The following is a 16,010-nucleotide window of genomic DNA, read 5'->3' on the forward strand; positions in this document are numbered from 1 at the left end:
CTTGAACTCCTGGTCTCAAACAATTCACCCTCCTCAGCCTCCCAAAGTGCTGTGATTGGCCAGGTGTGGTGGCTCATGCCTGTAATCCCAGCACTTTGAGAGGTCGAGACAGGCGGATCACCTGTGTCAGCCTGGGTGACATAGTGAGACTCTGTCTCAAAAAGCAAACCAAAATAAACAAACAAAAAAGCAAAGTGTTGGGATTTCAGGCATAAGCCACTGTGCCTGGCCAACTATTTTATTTTTATTTTTATTTTTTATAGAGACAGGGTCTCACTGTGTTGCCCGGGCTGGTCTTGATCTCCTGGGCTCAAGTGATCTACTCCCCTCAGCTTCCCATGAGTTTGAGATGAGCCACCATGCCCAGCCCCCTTTTCAAACTCTGTTCTTTGGTAGCAATTTGAGCCCACATTCAAGTTGGCGGGGGCGGATAAACTTGGGCCAATTATTTGGAATTCTTCTGTAAGGAAGATTTGTTCCTTTCCTTCTGTTTATTTGGCTAGTCATTTACAGTCATGCATTGCTTAACGGTGGATACATTCAAAGAAAGCGCTGTTAGGCAATTTGGTGTTTGTGAGACCATCATAGAGCTCTGTTACATGCACCTAGATGGAGGAACCTGCTACACACTTAGGCTATGTGATATAGCCTAGGCTCCTGGGCTACAGGTTTATAACCTGTGCTGCCTGTTACTGTACTGAACACTGTAGGCACGTTACTGTACTGTAACACAGATCACTAGGCAACAGGAATTCTTCAGCTCCGTTGTAACTTTATGGGACCAACATCATCTATGTGGTCCATTGTTGACTGGCAATGTAGAATGTTGCTATGCAGCATATGACTGTATTTCTATCACCGTGGACCTCTGCATTTATTATTTTATACTTTGAGTTATAATCCAGTACTATGTTATTTTATTTCGTTTTATTTTATTATTTATTTGTTTATTTATTTATTATTTTTTGAGACGGAGTCTCGCTCTGTTGCCCAGGCTGGAGTGCCATGGCGTGATCTCAGCTCACTGCAACCTCCACTTCCCAGGTTCAAGCCATTCTCCTTCCTCAGCCTCCTGAGTAGCTGGGATTACAGGTGCCACCACCATGCCTGGCTAATTTTTTGTGTTTTTAGTAGAGATGGGGTTTCACTATTTTGGCCAGGCTGGTCTTGAACTCCTGACCTCGTGATCCACCTGCCTCGGTCTCCCGAAGTGCTGGGATTACAGGCGTGAGCCACCATACATGGCTATTTTATTTTATTTTTTATTATTTGAGACAGAGTCTCACTCTGTCACCCAGGCTGGAGTACAGTGGTGCGATCTCGGCTCACTGCAACCTCTGGCCCCCAGGTTCAAGTGATTCTCCTGCCTTGGCCTCCCTGAGTAGCTGAGATTACAGCCGTGCGCCACCACGCCTGGCTACTTTTTGTATTTTTAGTAGAAATAGGGTTTCACCATGTTGGCCAGGCTGGTCTTGAACTCCTGACCTTAGGTGATCCGCCTGCCTCTGCCCTCAAAGTGCTGGGATCACAGGCATGAGGCACTGTGCCCAGACTGTTATTTTATTTTTCAGATAGTTCCAGCTTTGGCCGTTAGGAGCTCTTTCAGATGAGCTCCTGTGTCTGTTTCACATGCCCCCATCTTTCTGTTTTTTGAGCATTTCCTTGCTTTCTTGCAATGCAAGATGCTCTGGAATCATCTTGCATTTTTTCCTGCCTCACTGCTAGAATCAGCCATTTCTCCAAGACTGGATGTGCGTATTTTAGAGACTGGATGTGCGTATTACTGCTGAGGCATCACTGCTTCTAGGCCCTCTCATCAGACAGAGGTGGGAAATATACACACACACACACACACACACACGTATTTATATATGTGTGTCTATATGTATACACATGTGTTTCTATATGTATACAAATATATGTGTCTATATACACATATACATATATAAATATATAAATATACATGTATACATATATAATATATACGTGTGTGTATATATATGCACCATACATGTGTGTGTGTATATATGCATCATGTACATATATGATTTTTAGGCAAGACGCCAAGTCTTTTTAAAGCCTCTTTAAGGCTCCAAGTCCCATCTGCAAAATGGGGACGGTGATAATGATTCCTGCCTCATGGAGCCACCGTGAAATGAAGTATGTAAGTGGTTGACAAAGTGTCTGGACCATAATTAGTCACGAGAAGTGGTGGCTTTTATTGTGTCACAGCTGCACAGCCAGAGCATGGTGGCCCTTGCGAGGTGGGGAGGCCCCTGTCCCTTGAGGATTGAAGGAACTCAGGCAGTCTGGGAATGGGATTCCTGTACTGAGTTGAGACCAAGGGACCTGCATGCTTCTTGCAGTGCTGAGTCTGCCTGAAGAGTGCCCAACTTGGCAGCAGCTTGGCAGAGCAGAGGAAGCAGGCTGTTCTGCATTCAGCCTGCCCTGGCACATCTGGAATCTGGCTGACACCTGAGTCTGGGTTAGACTTCTGGGGGCCAGGGGGCAGGCTTTGGGGCTGTGCTGCCAGGCAAGGAGGCCAGGGCTGCTCCCTGGGCTCACTTTCCTCATTCACCACCTGCTCCCTGCCCACCTGCCCGGGGGTAGATCCAGGCCAGGCATGTTGGGGGAGCCCCTCTCAGTGATGCTTGCCTCTGCCCATCAGACCCTGTCCTGGTAGGGCTTTGGCCAAGGATCCAGGGCCCTGCCCCTGCTTGCCACAGAAGGAGGAGGAAGCTGGCAGGTGGTATCTGCAGGACAGGACCTGGAGGCGGTGTCTGGGGCTGGAGTTTTGGCCCCTGACGCTGTCTGCCCAGCCAGTCTCCAAACCATGATCCTTCAGGAGTTCCTCCCCACCCAGTGCCCATGCCCTTCTCTGCAGCAACCCTGCTCTGCAGACTGCAGGGACCCTGCTACCCCTCCTCACTCCCCCTGGTCCCCAGACTCTGAGCCTGTTGTTTAGAAGATTTTGTCCTGAAATGAAACCTTTGAGAAAGAAACTTATTTGATTGTTCATTTTCAGGGCACACTGAGGTTTCATGTGAACCAGTGAGCTCTGGCTTCAGCCCAGCAGGCATTTCAGCTCTGTGGCAGACAGTGTGGCTTGCTTCTTTGTTGATTCCCTTCCTCCCTCCCTCCCTCCTTCCCTCCCTCCCTCCCTCCTTCCCTCCCTCCCTCCCTCCTTCCCTCCCTCCTCCTTCCCTCCCTCCCTCCTTCCCTCCCTCCTTCCATCCCTCCCTTCCTTCCTCCCTTCCTTCCTTCCTCCCTTCCTTCTTTCTCCTTCCTTTCTTCCTTCTCCTTCCTTCCTTCTCCTTCCTTCCTTCCCTCCTTCCCTCTTTCCTTCCTTTCTTCCTTCTCCTTTCTTCCTTCTCTCCCTCCCTCCCCCCTTCCTTCCTTCCTCCCTCCCTCCCTCCCTCCCTCCCTCCCTTCCTTCCTTCCTTCCTTCCTTCCTTCCTTCCTTCCTCCCTCCCTCCCTCCCTCCCTCCCTCCTTTCCCTTCTTTTTTCTTGCTCTGTCGCCCAGGCTGGAGTGCAATGGCATGATCTCAGTTCACTGCAACCTCCACTTCCTGGGTTCAAGTGATTCTTGTGCCTCAGCCTACTGAGTAGCTGGGACTACAGGCATACACCACTACGCCCAGCCCTCTTTCCATCTTTCCAATCCCCTTCATTCTCCTCTCTGATTGTGTCACCTGTGGACCAAGGGACATCAGCAGCATCCCCATCCTTGGTGACGCTCCCTAACAGTGAGACAGACAAGTAAACAGGTGGAGTGCAGGGCCCCACACAGAGTGTTGTCAGGATGTGGGGCAGCAGGAATTCTGTGCTGTCGGTGGTGTGTGAATTGGCACAGCTCCTTTGGAAAACAGCTTGGCTGCATCTGCAAAAGCTGAACATGCCGACGCTATGGTACCCAGACGTTCCACTGCCTTCTTTGGATGTGCACCCAACAGAAATGGGTGCATATGTGCCCCAAAAGACCTGCATCAGCAGTATTATCCATTAATAGCCAAAATGCTAGAAACTACCCAAATGCTCATCAATAGTAAAATGAAAATCCTGGTATATTCACACAGTGGAACACTGCACAGTCATGAGAATAAACCATCTACAACTACAGGTACTGTCTATGTCTGCATGAGAGAATCTAGACTGAACGTGAGAGAAGCCAGACGCCAAAAAAAAAAAAAAACAAATTAGTTGATTTGCATAAAGTACAAAACCAGGCAGACTAATTGATGGATCGAGGTCAGGGCGAGGAGCGCCTGCAGCTGAAGTTGTGACTGCTTAGGGAGGGACTGCCAATGCTGCTTACACAGGGCTGTGCATTTTGGGACAGTCCCTCAGGCTGGGTGCCTAAGATCTGTGTGCTTTTCTGCATGGGAGTTAAACTTCAGCTGAAAGCTTACACAGTGCAAACTGTGGGGCTGTGGGGGCACAAATAAGGGAGCAGCCTGTCCTCACTGGCGGTCAGGGTGGGCTTCCTGGAGGTGGTGCCACTGAAGCTACATCCTGAGAGTTGAAATGGAGGTGACAGGAGGGGGACAGTGCAGAGCTGAGTGGCCACTCTGGGATTCCTTGTTGATTCATGTGGTGACCTGTTTTCTGTTGTCTACCCCACTGGACCGTGAAATCCATGAAGACAGGGCCTCTGGCTATCTTCCCAGTGCTGTGGCCTCATTGCCAACTGCCATGCCTGGAACCCAGGAGCAGCTCAGTGAATATTTGTTGCTGGATCTGAGCCTGGCTCTGCATGAACCCTGAGCCCGAGCTCATAACCACCCCTCAGACCCACTCTGCTTCCTGAGTCCCACCCCAGCTCTCTTCCCTCCTTTGAGCTACTTGGTGCCAGTGTGGCAGGGTGGAGGATCTGGGTGCCCTCAGGCTGTGGGCGGGGCTGCCCCACCTGGGCTGAGACTGCCCTGAGCACCAGGAGACCCACTGGGCTGCTCTCTCTCTCTCTTTTTTTTTTAGATGGAGTCTCACTGTGTCACCCAGGCTAGAGTGCAGTGGCACCATTCCAGGTCACTGCAACCTCTGCCTCTTGAGTTCAAGCGATTCTCTTGCCTCAGCCTCCTGAGTAGCTGGGATTACAGGTGCCTGCCACAATGCCCAGCTAATTTTTGTATTTTTAGTAGACACGGGGTTTCACCATGTTGGTCAGGCTGGTCTCGAACTCCTGACCTCAAGTGATCTGCCCTCCTCGGCCTCCAAAAGTGCTAAGATTACAGGTGTGAATCACTGCACCTGGCTTCGCTTGGCCACTCTTATCACCCTGACTGGGATTTGAACCTGGGTTCACTCTTACTTCCTGTCCCCAAATGTGCCTTCCCCTTCCCAGGATCCCACTCTCCCGGTCTGTGTGTCCCCTAGATTGTCCTTCTGATGCTACTGGGAGAAAGAACTAAAATAAATGGGCTGACATTGCAGCAGGAGGGACTCTGGTGGGACTTAAGGCAGAGTTTGCCAGCTGTGGGAACTGTCCCAGACTCCTGGGCGAGTGGAGGCAGTGGAGTTAGGGAATCTCTGCCCCTGAGCAGTGTGAAGAACAGGATGAACAGTCATCTGCTTGGGTGGGGCACAGGGGGGTGGACAGGATGACCTTTGGAAGCCACTCTCAAGCACTTGGCTCATGAGCTGCCCTGAGGGCTGGGAGCTGGTCAGGAAGGAGGAAGGGGTCACCTACTGGGTCTGGTGTTTCGACTGCTGGAAGGTTGTGGGAGTGGGAGGGGGCACTGAAGGAGGCAGAAACCAAGCCTGCTTTACTTAAATGAGGCAATAGGATTCGGGGAATTGGAAGGCTCCTTAGAGTTTCCAAAGCAGGGTGTGGGGAAGTCCAGCATCGGGTTTGGAGGCAGGTGGACCTGGCTTGAGTCTTGCTTTAACTTACAAGCCATGATGCCCTAGGCAAGCTGGTTCCCCTCTCTGAGCCTCAGTTTCCTCATCAGGTAAACAGGCATGATAATGCAGCTAAAAGAAGGTGATGCCTTGGAAAAGGACTTCGCAAAAAGCCCTATGCAAAGGGGAGGTGATCTCCCGGGACAGACCAGCCAAGGATTAGTATGTAACGACAGCCTTGTTATTCTTTCCAACGCAAGTGCCAGGTGTTAGGTCTTTTAATAGCCACCTAAATTCCAGAAGGGTATATTTTGGAGGCCAATTTAATTCAATAGGTGTTTGTTTGTTTGTTTGTTTTTTGGTTTTTGGTTTTATTTTGTTTTTTTGAGACAGAGTCTCGTTCTGTCGCCCAGGCTGGAGTGCAGTGGTGTGATCTCAGCTCACTGCAAACTCCACCTCTTGGGTTCAAGTGATTCTTGAGTTTTGGCCTCCTGAGTAGCTGGGATTACAGGCGTGTGCCAACATGCTTGGTTATTTTTTGTATTTTTAGTGGAGACAGGGTTTCACCATTTGCCCAGGCTGGTCTCAAACTCCTGAGCTCAAGCAATCCTCCTACCTCAGCCTCCCAACGTGCTGGGGTTACAGGCATGAGTCACCACACCTGGCCAAGCGTTAGGTCTTTTAATCCTCATGACAACCCTATTTCTGCCATCCGCGTTCCACAGATGAGATGTCTGAGGCTCAAGGAAGTGACATGACTTGCCCAAGGTCACATAATCAGCTGGAACTTGACTAGGGACTTACATTCCCATCTGATTTCAGTCCAGAACCCTGCACTCTGTTTGGTGCAGCCTATGATTGACGGAGAAGGTACTTTGCAAACTATAAAGCAATGAATATCATCATCATCGACATCATCGTCATTGCCGTCCTCATCATCATGAGTAGCAGCAACAGCATCTTATTTTTGCCGGCAATTGCGGTTCTATAACAGTAGTAACGGGAACAGCAGCCTTCCCAGCCCAGCCACCAGAGGGCGGCAGAGCCCAGGGCTGGGATAGCGGAGTCCTCCCAGCGCAGCCTGCTCATTCCCCACATTCCTGTGGGTTCAGTCCTCCTGAGGCTCGGCTGTGTCTGTGGGGCAGGGGTAGGAGGTAGAGGGTAGGGCAGGGGCAGTGGGCTGGGTAGAGGGAAGGGAGGGCACAGAGCCCGGGAGACAGGAGCACATGGCCAGTCCTGGCCTCAGCTCTGAGGGTTCTTAAGTCTGAAACATGCTCGGAGGCCCGAGAGACCACCCCCTTGGTCCTATCATGTCCCACTCCTTCATGTCAAGTTCTTCTTCTTCTTTTTTTTTTTTTTTCTTATATAAAAATATTAATCACAGAAATAGTGATTGTATTTACAATTTGAACTTCATTATCCTATAGCATAGTAACTCACGTAATGTATCTATTCTTTATATTGGTATAATTTTTTAATATATACTTTAATTTCTGGGATACATGTGTAGAACGAGCAGGTTTGTTACATAGGTACACACGTGCCATGGTGGTTTGCTGCACCCATCAACCCATTATCTACATTAAGTATTTCTCCTAATACTATCCCTCCCCTGGTCTCCTACGCCTCCTGTTTTTTTTTTTAAGAGTCTCGCTCTGTCACCTAGACTGGAGTGCAGTGGCACAATCTCAGCTCACTACAACCTCCACCTCTCAGGCTCAAGCGATTCTCTTGCCTCAGCCTCCCAAGTAGCTGGGATTACAGGCATGCGCCACCACGCCAGGCTAATTTTTGTATTTTTAGCAGAGATGGGGTTTTGCCATGTTGACCAGGCCGGTCTCAAACTCCTGACCTCAGGCGATCCACCCGCCTCGGCATCCCAAAATGCTGGGATTACAGGCGTGAGCCACCGCCCCAGGATATACCAAGTTCTTGACTGAATAAGGGGACAATAAAAATCACTGCCACCGTGCACTGAGTGTTGTTTACCACTCCAGCGGCACCAATTATGCCCTTTAATCCCTGTAACTCCGCTAGGAGCAGGTTCTATTCAACTCAGCCAAACTTTACTAAGAAGGAAATGGAAGCTCAGAGAGAAGTGACTTGCCTGAAGTCACACAGCAAGTAAAAGGCAGAGCCTCTTTGAACCTAGACCCACCAGACCTAGGCCTACTCCCTGAAGCCTTTGACTATCACAACTTCCCCTACCCTAGCTCTGCAGTGATTCCAGCTCAAAGCGCAAGCGTATTCCTCAGCCCCCGGGGTTCTTACGGCAGGAGGTGAAGACAGGGAGGGTGTGCCAGTGCTGTACCCCAGCCCACTCAGGCTCTCAGGAGGAGCTCTTCCCAGGCCGGGCACAGTGGCTCACACCTGTCACCCCAACACTTTGGGAGGCTGAGGCAGAAGGATCACTTGAGCTCAGGTGTTTGAGACTGGTCTGGGCAACACAGTGAGACCTCATCTCTAAAAAAATATTTTTTAATTAGCCAGGTGTGGTGGTGAGTGACTGTATCCTAGCTACTCAGAAGGCTGAGGTGGGAGGATCACTTGAGCTTGGGAGGTAGAGGCTGCAGTGAGCCATGATCACTCCACTGTACTCCAGCCTGGGTGACAGAGCAAGATCCTGTCTTAAAAGAAAAAGAAAGAGTCCAGGGGCGGTGGCTCACACCTGTAATCCCAGCACTCTGGGAGGCTGAGGCAGGGGGATCATGAGGTCAGGAGTTTGAGACCAGCCTGGCCAACATGGCGAAACCCCATCTTTACTAAAAATACGAAAAAATTAGCCGGGCGTGGTAGTGGGCACCTGTAATCGCAGCTATTCGGGAGGCTGAGGCAAGATAATCGCTTGAACTCGGGAGTCAAAGGTGCAGTGAGCCAAGATTGTGCCACTGCACTCCAGTCTAGGCAACAGAGCGGGACTCCATCTCAAAAAAAAAAAAAAGAAAGAAAGAAAAAGAAAAAGACTAGTTCTTCCCAGCATTGCACTGGGAAATTCAGGCTGGTGCTGGAAACGGCCACGGTGGGTATGAATATTGCACCTGTAAATCAGCTCCCGCACCCCTGCCCTGGAGTCCACTGAGGCCTGGATTGGGAAGAGATAGGACTGAGAGGCCCAGGGGCCCTCCCTGCTTCTCCACCAGGCTTCAGCCCCTCGGCCGGGCCCTGCTGATGCCTCTGCTCTCCCTTGCCTGGGTGTGGTGTCTGGTGATGAAATTGGTGGAAGCTGAGCCCCAGATCCTATTATCCCCTTCAGGGTGTGACAAGTGTCTGTGACTGGCCCTGCTGGGACCTCCCCCAACTGCAGCCTGAGGACTGGGGGTGCTCCTGAACCCATTCCCTATTCTTGACCCCGCTCTGGGCGGCGGGATCCTTCACACCAGATTCCATGGCGGCCCTAAGCTGTGCTCCATGGCAGAGTGGCCCTGAAACCTCCCAAAGAAGAGTGACAGCAAGTGGTGTCACATAGACCTTGCCTCAATGCTCGTCTACACCTGCCCCCTTCAGGGTGGGGCAAAACAAGGCTCTGCAGACAGCAAGTGGGAACGTGCCCTGAGAGGCTGTGCTGCTTGGCTGAGGTGGTAGCTGGCAGCACTGGTCACCCAGAGCCTTGGTGGCACGATGGACTCAACCCACAGCTGGCTCGGACTCCTGGATCCGGTGGCTTCTGGGGTCTGGGCAGGCAGTTGGAGGCTCAGGCGGCACCTAGAGCTAAGTACCTGTGCACTGGCTCGGGGGAACTGCAGGGCAGGACGGGGTTCACACACCCTTTTCCCAAACAGGTGCCTCCCTCCCTGACACCCGCACTGTGTCTGCTGTTTTCCAGGAAAAGGCCGATGCAATCGTTGAGTCAGCAGATCGAGGCTGTTGTCACCCTGGCAGCTCCACAGGGTGAGCCTGTTGCTTGCAGGGCCCAGCAGGGCCTGCCCAGGAGCCCCAGACCTGGCCGGGCTCCCATTACCCACCCCATACCATTGTTCCTGACTGGCGCTTGACTCTGCCTCTCTGGCTCTCCTCTCCTTCCCCACCCTCTGGCCTAAACATCACCTTATGCCCAAACCCAGCCTCTCTCCAGTTCCACAAATGCCAAACTGGCTCATCCCTGGGGGTCGGATACAGCGTGAGAAAACCTGGATTTGAATTCCAGAACCACACTGACTGGCTGTGTGGCCTTGGGCAAGTCCCTTGACCTCTCTGAACCTCCGTTTCTTCGTCAATGAGAGGCAAGTTATCCTCCCACCATGTCACGCTGTTGAAAGGAATCAAGTGCCCAGCGCAGTGCCCGGTCTGCAGGACCTGCTCACGAAATGGCTTTTGCAGAATGCAACAGACTCTTCCCCAGCGGGACCTGTTCTCCCAGGGCCTGTGGGGAAGGAAGTGGCGGGATCTTCTGCTCAGCCATCTTACATTAATCAGCATGCAGTCATCATGTTCACATCAGCTCTAATTGTTCGCTGGTGAAATGGGCTCAAGCTTTGGGGCTCTCACCTGAGCCAGCCCGGGGCTCTGGGCTTGGGCAGAGCTGGTACATGGAGCAGGTCTGGGGCTCCCTGCATGAATGAAGCCTGAAATGTGGACAGGTGCGATCAGGATGTGGGAGAGCTTAGCCTGTCAAAGAGGGGAGTGGGTGAGGCTGCCAGGATGGGGGCCACTGGCCGGGCACCTGCAGATGAGGAGGAGCAGCTCCAGTGACGAACTCTGGTCAAAGAGCTCATCCTAGAGGGTTTGTCCCACACCCTGATTCTGGTCTTAGCACATGGCCTCTGATCCAGATAGGTCCTTCTTGTTTGTTTTGGGCTTGGGAGGAATTAATGAAATTGCTAGGGTAACTGGCAGCATGGCTGGCACAGTCCAAGACTGGCAAAGGGGAGCTGGGAGGGCCGGGAGGAGAGAGCCTGGCACACAAGGATTGCTCAACAGATGACGGTGAAGAGGGAGGGGTGTGTGAGTGGCGGATGGCATGTGGGAGCGAATCAGTGAATGAACAGTGAGTGAGTGAGTGACTCAATGAATGCGTAAGCTAGAACTTCAGTAATAGCATTGGTCAACACCAGTGTAGCTCTCACTACATGTGCTACATTGTTCTAAGCACTTCACGTGTAAAACTCATTCAGTCCTCTCAAAAACCCTGTGAAGGAGGCACTGTGATTACTTCTGTATTTTTTTTTTTTTGAGTCTCACTCTGTTGCCCAGGCTGGAGTGCAGTGGTGAGATGTTGGCTCACTGCAACCTCCACCTCCACCTCCCAGGTTCAAGCAATTCTTGTGCCTTAGCCTCCCGAGTATCTGGGATTACAGGCGCCTGCCCCCGCACCTGGCTGATTTTTGTGTTTTTAGTAGAGACTGGGTTTCACCATGTTGGCCAGGCTGGTCTCGAACTCCTGACCTCAAGTGATCCAGCCACCTTGGCCTCCCAAAGTGCTGGGATTACAGGTGTGAGCCACGCGGCCCGGCCAATTACTACACTTTACAGAGAAGGGATCAGAGGCACAGAGAGGTTAAGTAACTTGTCCAAAGTCACACAGCTGGTAAGTGACTGAGTTCAGACTAGAACCCAGGCAGGCTGGCTCCGTAGTCTCCAGGTACCAAGCACCTTTAGGATTATGACGAGAGTTCAGAGCAGAGGGGATAGGAGGATGGACTCTTTGTTTGCAGTTTCGGCCTTGAGACTCCAGACTTCATGTCATTCAGTCCATCATTCATTCATGCTGCATAGTCGCTGGTCAGCCACTCACTCATTCATCCACTTACTGAATGCTGGCTCTAGGAGTGTGAAGGGGTGAGACAAGATTCTGTCCTCCTGGGTCCTAGTTTGCCTTTCAGGGCTCAGTTCAATGCCACCTCCTCCAGGAAGGCCACAGGGCTCTAGGCTTCCCTCAATATCATCTCCTTCCCCTGCAGCTAGGCAGTGCTTATGCTCTGAGTTCTTGGAATACCGTGGGTGCTCAATAAATGCTTGAGGAGGCATCCTGTTGTCGCTGAGCCTCCTCCTGGGTTCTTGTGGCTCTCCCAACTCTTTGTCCCTTCCTGTCCTCACTCCAGCCAGGATGCTCCAGTATCTGGACAGAGCCTGGATCCCCCCACACCTCCCATGACCTTCCCATCCCACCAGCGGAGTGGAAACTCCCCGGGCGCTGGGTCCAGCCAGGGGCCACGGTCAGCGGCGCTGGGATTCACCCCTGCCCTTAAAGGGAGGGAACTGGGCCGGCCTGGGCTCAGCAGCCAACAGCAGCCTCTTCCTTCCCTGGCGAAGTGTTTGTTTTCAAATTCCTGAGGCCTGCGTCACCCCCAACCCTGTGTCCGCTGGCCCTGGTTGCCTCTGCTTCCTTCCTCCGCTTGCCACACCAGGCTGATCTGTGGGGTGGGGTGCTGGGCCAAGCTTCTCCCTCCCATTGCCCACCAGCTAGGGCCAGAGCCTCTAGTTGGCTGACTGGAGAGCCCCAGAGGTTGTTGGAACATGGGATAAGGGAACTCAGGACCCCTCATCCCAGCCCCTCTGGATAAAGCAGGGACATTCTAAGTCTTTTTGCTCTTCAGGGAACAGTGCAGGCTGGTGAAGAATTGTGGGCTAGTAGCCAGAAGTAGCTATCTTCATCCCAGCTATCTTCTGGGTTAGCTGGGATGGGGAAGTTCCGAGCAGGGCACATTCCCCTAAGCAGGCCTGGTCTGGGCCCAGGAGGCCTGGTGCAGGTCAGACTTCATTCAAGCTCTCTTCCTGGCTGGGAGTCTTTTTTTTTTTTTGAGACAGAGTCTCACTCTGTTGCCCAGGCTGCAGTGCAGTGGCGCGATCTTGGCTCACTGCAACCTCCACCTCCTGAGATTACAGGTGCTCACCACCACACCTAGGTATTTTTTGTATTTTTAGTAGAGACGGGGTTTCATCATGTAGACCAGGCTGGTCTCGAACTCCTGACCTCAAGTGATCTGCCCACCTTGGCCTCCCAAAGAGCTGGGATTACAGGCATGAGACTTTGCACCCAGCCAGCGACTGGGAGTCTCGAACAACTAGGGCAGTGGGATGGGTTTCAGACTTGACCTCTTGTATATCAGAATCACCTGGGGTGTGTGGTCAAAGGGCAGACTCCCAAGCCCTGGCCTCTGAGATTGTGATTCAGTGGGTCTGGGATCCCAGGGATCTGAAGTTTTGACTTCGCAGGTGATTCTGCTGCTAGAGGCCCAAACTGTGGAAAACCAACGCTCAAGAGCGTGAATAACACACAGCCGGGCCCAGCTCTCCTGCTCACATGCTGCTGACCTTTTAGAGCTGCACTGGCCAGTTTGGTAGGTACTATTTAAATCTAGAGGCCAGGCATAGTGGCTCATGCCTGTGATCCCAGCACTTTGGGATTCAAGGTGGGTGGATCTCTTGAAGTCAGGAGTTCAAGACCAGACTGGGCAACATGGTGAAACCCCATCTATGAAAAGTACAAAAAAAATTAGCTGGGTGTGGTGGCGCACACTTGTAGTCCTAGCTACTCAGGAGGCTGAGGTAGGAGGATGGCTTGAGCCCAGAAGGCAGAAGTTGCAGTTGCAGTGAACTGTGATTGTGCCACTGCACTCCAGCCTTAGTGACAGAGCGAGACTCTGTCTCAAATAAACAAATAATTAATTTAAATTAACTAAAATGAAATAAAATTAAAGTCAGCTCTTCAGGTGCACCAGATGCATCTCAAGACCTCAACAGCCGCATGTGGCCAGCGTGGAGCAGATGTGAAACTTTTCTATCCATCCATCATTCCATCCACAGCAAGTTCTTCTAGACCACTGTTCTCCAATGTCAGTTTCACAGAGGCGGAGACCTTTGTCTGCTCTATTCATTACTATATCCACAGCATCTGGCTCTATGCCTAAAACACAGTTGGGGATCAAATCTTTTTTTTTTTTTTTTTTTTTTGAGATGGAGTCTCACTTTGTCACCCACCCAAGCTGGAGTGCAGTGGCACAATCTCAGCTCACTGCAGCCTCTGCCTCCCAGGCTCAAGCAATTCTCCTGCCTCACCCTCCTAAGTAGCTGAGATTACAGGTGTGCACCACCATGCCCGACTAATTTTTGTATTTTTAGTAGAGACGGGGTTTCACCATGTTGGCCAGGCTGGTCTCGAACTCCTGACCTCAAGTTATCCGCCAGCTTCAGCTTCCCAAAGTGCTGGGATTATAGGTGTAAGCCACCATGCCCGGCCCAGTAAATCTTTTTCATTTGTGTTTTTATGGTGGTAACATATATGTAACGTAAAATCGACCATGCTAAGCGTTTGGAAGTATACAGGTCGGTGGCATGAAGTGCATTCACATTGTTGTGCAACCGTCGCCACTGTCCATCTGCAGAGCTTTTTCATCATCCCAAACTGAAACTCTACTCAACAAAAGCTCCCCATCAATCAATGTTTTCTGAATAAATGAATAACCCTGGCTGGGCGTGGTGGCTCACGCCTGTAATCCCAGCACTTTGGGAGGCCGAGGAGGGTGGATGACCTGAGGTCACGAGTTTGAGACCAGCCTGGCCAACATGTTGAAACCTCGTCTCTACTTAAAAAAAAAAAGTACAAAATTAGCCAGGTGGGGTGGTGGGTGCCTGTCATCCCAGCTACTTAGGAGGCTGAGGCAGGAGAATCACCTGAACCCAGGAGGTGGAGGTTGCAGTGAGCCAAGATTGCACCACTGCACTCCAGCCTGGGTGACAAGAGTGAGACTCTGTCTAAAATAAAAAATAAAAAATAAAAAAAAATAAATAACCTTGGTCAAATCATTTCCACTCTCTGGGCTTCTGGGTTTCAGGTTCTTCATTTACAAAATGGGTAGCAAATGCGTTCCCACCCGGCAATTCTTTGCAAGGATTAACTGAGATGAAGCATGTGTTTAGCACAAGCTCTGGCACACAGCAAGTGCCCATCAAACATTAGCTGTTCCTGTATTATTATTACCTCATCAGGAAGTCTTCCCTGAACATTCCACACCTCCTTGTTTTCTAAACTCTGCAAGACTAGAGCGCCCCAATCAAGGCAACAGAAAGAGAGTCCGCTGTGGTGTGAATCATGTGGGCGTGTTCTGTCTCCAGGGTGTGAACTGTTGCCGGTCCTTTGTGTGTCAGCTAGCCTAGTTACCCTGATGACCAAGGTTCCCTGGCGGATATCCGGCAACAACCCCCTGAGATGGGGAAAGGAGTTGGAAGGAACCCTTATGTGGATGCCATTGTACAGATGGGAATGCTGAGGCCCACGGTACCGAGGAAGCCAGTGACAGAGCCAGGACTCAAAGCAGGCATCCCAATTCCAGTATCCTTTGGAGACACCACCCGGCACAGGGGAGCCACTAACTGAAGGAATGGGTGGATGGACGAATGAAAGAAGTCAGGCTGAAGGGCCCCATTTTGCAGTTTTGAAGAAACAGGCTCAGGGAGGTTAAGTGAGGCGCTTGGTAAATATTTATGGAATTGATCACACATGGTCAGAGGGCAGGGCGCGCTAGCCAGGGGCTCTGAACCTGTAGTACCTTTAATCCCTGCCCCCGAGGGACAATCAGGACAGTTTCTTGCCCTGGACAGGAAGTTGTCATGATGGAGTAGAAAGAGACGCTAACTCTTGGCCTCATGAGGGAAGGAAGGCATTTCTTTGGCTTTGGTGTTAGACAGGCTCAGATCCGTCACAGATTCTGAGACACAGGAGGAGTCTTGCTAAGCTCTTAAACTTTCTAAGCTCCAGACCCTTCTGAGATGCTATAAATGCTGTGGCCTCCAGCCAGTGGTGAGCTGGTAAATGTTTAACAACCTGCTCTCTGAAAGGAAAAAAGAAAAAAAAATGAAAAAGGTAAAAAGAAGGCCGGGTGTGGTGGCTCACGCCTGTAATCCCAGCACTCTGGGAGGCTGAGGCAGGTGGATCACTTGAGGTCAGGAGTTCGAGACAAGCCTGGTTAATGTGGTGAAACCCCGTCTCTACTAAAAATTAAAAAAAAAAAAAAAATAGTTGGGCATGGTGGCAGGCACCTGTAATCTCAGGTACTTGGGAGGCTGAGGCATGAGAATTGCTTGAACCCAGAAGGCGGAGGTTGCAGTGAGCCAAGATTGCACCACTGCACTCCAGTCTGGCTGACAGAGTGAAACTCACTCTCAAAAAAAGGAAAAAGAAGAGTGTCACTGCTGATTGCTGTGGTGTAAATACTCCCATTACAGTTGACTTCAA

Source organism: Macaca fascicularis, chromosome 1, assembly GCF_037993035.2.
Source record: "Macaca fascicularis isolate 582-1 chromosome 1, T2T-MFA8v1.1".
NCBI lineage: Eukaryota > Metazoa > Chordata > Mammalia > Primates > Cercopithecidae > Macaca > Macaca fascicularis.